Raw genomic sequence first — 3,931 nt, forward strand, 5'->3', positions numbered from 1 at the left:
AAAAACCAGAAAATATGAGTTCTGGTTCTCTTTCTCTTTTTCATTACTGATTGGACCAGCTTTCTCTAAAGATAAGAAACTAATCAGGCACCGTCGGAGATGTCACTAGATGGGGCGGGGGCCTGCGAGTTGTGTCACGTGTCGCGAGCTAGCACGGTAGGTGCGCGCGAGCTCAGAAGCACGTGGGCAGCGCGGTTAGCGGCGCCGGGCAAAGTTGGGGGACAGACGCGCGCGTATGTGTGTTGTGGGCACCAGCGTCGCTAGCTGACTCTCTAAAGAGCGTTTCTCAAGTTTATTGGATTATTAACTCCCGTTTTCTGTTAGAGTAGCGTTAGAGAACATAACTTGATCTGGCCTTCAGAACGTAGCTAAGGAATTTTTTTCTGCAAGTTCTTAGGTAAACCCCCTGTGTGATGCTTGTGTAAGTACTTGTTCTTTAACGTGAGCAATTTGTGTACATCATCCAAGCAGCTGAGATGTCACAACCGCGTAGCAAAAATGAGTCCTCTGTATCCCAGCCAAGTGTAGTTTCATTTGCATAAGTTGAATACTGTCATAGGAGCTTGCAACATGTTAATTCAAAATACGCTGTTATATTTTCCACATCTCTCTCATTATATCTAAAACATTAATATCTTGCAACTTGAAAGGACGTGTCATGTAATAGGTAATATCGCATTTCCAATAGGATACCAGTAACCATTTGCTAATAGGCAATGTGCCTTTCTATATATATATATATATTTTTTTTTTTTTTTTTAAGTAAAAGTAATATATAGATATGTTTTCAAAGTAAATTCTACCCCCAAGGTGAGGCTGGAACTTAGGACCCCTAAATCAAGTGTTGCCTGCTCCACGACTGAGCCAGCCAGGCACTCCCACAGAATATATTTCAAACATCAGAATATACATAGATAACCCCTGGGCGCCTGGGTGGCTCTGGCTCTGTTGGTTAAGCGACTGCCTTCGGCTCAGGTCATGATCCTGGAGTTCCGGAATCGAGTCCCGCGTCAGGCTCCCTGCTCGGCGGGGAGTCTGCTTCTCCCTCTGACCCTCCTCCCTCTCATGCTCTCTGTCTCTCATTCTCTCCCTCTCAAATAAATAAATAAAATCTTAAAAAAAAAAAAAAAAGCAGATCACCCCTTATTCTCCAAAAGTTTCAGATCTGGTTTTGGTGATACTAACTGTACAAGTTAAGCAATGCAAATACATGTTAATCTTAGGCTAATGAGAGTTTAAAGAAAGGAGCAATTTCAGATCCTAAAGGAAGTTTCTGCCAGACTTAGAAGCAAACAAACAAGACAAATAGGGAAGTTGTAAGGAAATTCTAGTCAGAGGAAAGGATATAAGCAGAGGCTTAACTATGGAAAAGGCATACTGAAAAAATTTAAATACCAGAATTAAGGCAGGCTTCTTTCTGTGTTTGGCAAATAGTTTTTAAATGTTTGAGCAATCAATTAGTAAGTGTCTAGGATAGACTGGAACAACTACCCCCCCCCAAAAAAAACAGGGGGGAAAACCAATTATAACTATAGCAAAATTTCTAGCTGAAGCTGGTGGATTAGTGTGTCTGAATTATGGTAGACCCCATGTACATGGAATGGAGAGACTTAACAAATCCTTAGATAATTTAAATATTACAGAAAATGCCATGAAACTGGGAGAATGAATGAGCCAAATACTTAATGTGCAATGAGGCTGATGTTATTCCTTTTGTTAATATGCCTAACAACCGTTTATAATTATTGGGCCAGAATCAGCAGTTGTTAATAATCTTAGGGATGTAGTAATGTACTCTAATACAGTTTTACAGGAAAAATATCTTAAAACAGTTTTAACTGGGGCCCCTGGGTGGCTCAGTCATTGGGCTCAGGTCATGATCCCAGCGTCCTGGGATGGAAACCCCAGGCTTCTCCCTCTCCAGCTCCCCCTGCTTGTGTTCCCTCTCTGTCTCTGTCAAATAAATAAAATCTTTTAAAAAAAATTTCTTAACTGGTAACTTTGCACCTACTTACAAGTATAAATTGTGGTCTGAGTTTTATGATAGTATATATAGGTTTTTCTCTTCAGCCATTCATAGAGTTCTATAAGCATTCAAATGGGAATGTTCAACATAAAATTTTTGCTTTTACGGGATAGAGAGCTGTCATTCCCTTTTGGGAGATATTTATCAGCAACTAGTACGTATTAGAGCCTCCATAAGCGTTTTGTTTGCATGAATGAATGCAATAACCATAACTGGTATCCTTGCCTGCTTTCAAGCCTCCATCCATAACTTTGCACAGTCACCATAAGGATCTTTCGAAAACACAAATCTGGGGGTGCCTGATCTGGGTGGCTCAGTCATTTAAACATCTGACTCTTGATTTTGGCTCAGGTCCTGATCTCAGGGTCATGAGATGGAGCCCCAAGTCAGGCTCCACGTTCAGTGTGAGCTTGGGATTCTCTCTCCGTCTGCCTCTCCCCCCACTCATGTGCGTGCATGCACACACACACTCTCTTTCAAATTAAATTAAATTTGAAAAACGCAAATCTGATTAACTTATTCCTGCTTAAAATCTGTGAGTGTATTCTGAGTAAGTGTTGAGATAAAGCCCATACTCCATTCATTTGTATGGCATCCAAGGCCCTTCAAAATTTGCCCTCCTATCATCTCTCTGTTCCCCATATCTATCATTCTATTAATGCCACAAGTACACACCACTTATTATGTCCTCGCTTCTCACCTCCGTACCTCTGAACACATTGGGTGCCTCTCTTGTGTGCCATGGGACATAGTGCAACTGCTGTCTAGCACTAGAATTGTGTCATAACTGTGTCTCTAGTACAGTTGAACAACACGTTTGAACTTTGTGGATCTACTAATACATGGATTTTTTTGATAAGTACAATATTGTACGTGTATTTTCTCATGATTTTCCTAACACTTTCTCTAGTTTACTTTATTGTACAAATACAGTAATACATATAACATGCAAAATATGTGTTAATCTACCGTTTATGTTATCGGTAAGGCTTCCCAGTCATTAGTTAAGTCTTGGGGAAGTCAGAAGTTACAGATTTTCTACTCCACAGGGGTCAGTGCCCCTAACTCCTGCTTTGTTCACGGGTGAAGTGTAGTTTTTTTTTTTAAGATTTTATTCATTTATTTGACAGAGAGAGAGAGGGAACACAACCAGGGGGAGTGGGAGAGGGAGAAGCAGGCTCCCCACCGAGCAGGGAGCCCGATGCAGGACTCGATCCCAGGACCCTGGGATCATGACCTGAGCTGAAGACTGACGCTTCAAGATTGAGCCACCCAGGCACCCCTGAAGTGTAGTTTTCAAATGTTGGGTGCATCAGAATCATCTGGAAAGCTTGTTAAAAACAAAATTTTTGTGGTGTACCTGGATGGCTCAGTCAGTTGAGCGTCTGACTTGATTTCTGCTCAGATCATGATCTCAGGGTACTGGGATTGAACCCCACATTGGGCTCAACGGGGAGTCCTTGAGATTCTCTCTCTTCCTCTCCCTCTGCCCCTCCCTCAGTCCCTCCCTCCCTCCCCCTCTCTCTCTCTCAAATAAATAAATCTTTAAAAAAAAACAAAACAAAAGAAAACTGTTGGGGTCCTAACCCAAGTGTGATTCAGTAGGTCTGGGGGGGGGGCAAGAATTTTCATTTCTAACTTGTTTCCAGGTGATGTTGACCCTGCTGGTGTGGGAGCCACACTTTGAGAAGTACCCTGGATTATAGTTCCATCAGGGTAGGGCCAATGAAACAGCACATACATTCAGAAAACATGCTGAATATATACATAAATAACAAAATAAATGGGGGAGAGGGAAAGAAGTGGAGGAAGTAAAAATAACCCAGGTGACAGGGAATAAAATAAGCAAGTTCTCTCTACTTTGCCTTTGCTATTAAAACCTGGTATAGAGGGTTTCACAAAAGC

This window comes from Callorhinus ursinus, unplaced genomic scaffold (assembly GCF_003265705.2).
Source record: "Callorhinus ursinus isolate GAN/ISIS: 27379988/994484 unplaced genomic scaffold, GSC_fseal_2.0 scaffold31, whole genome shotgun sequence".
NCBI classification, from domain to species: domain Eukaryota; kingdom Metazoa; phylum Chordata; class Mammalia; order Carnivora; family Otariidae; genus Callorhinus; species Callorhinus ursinus.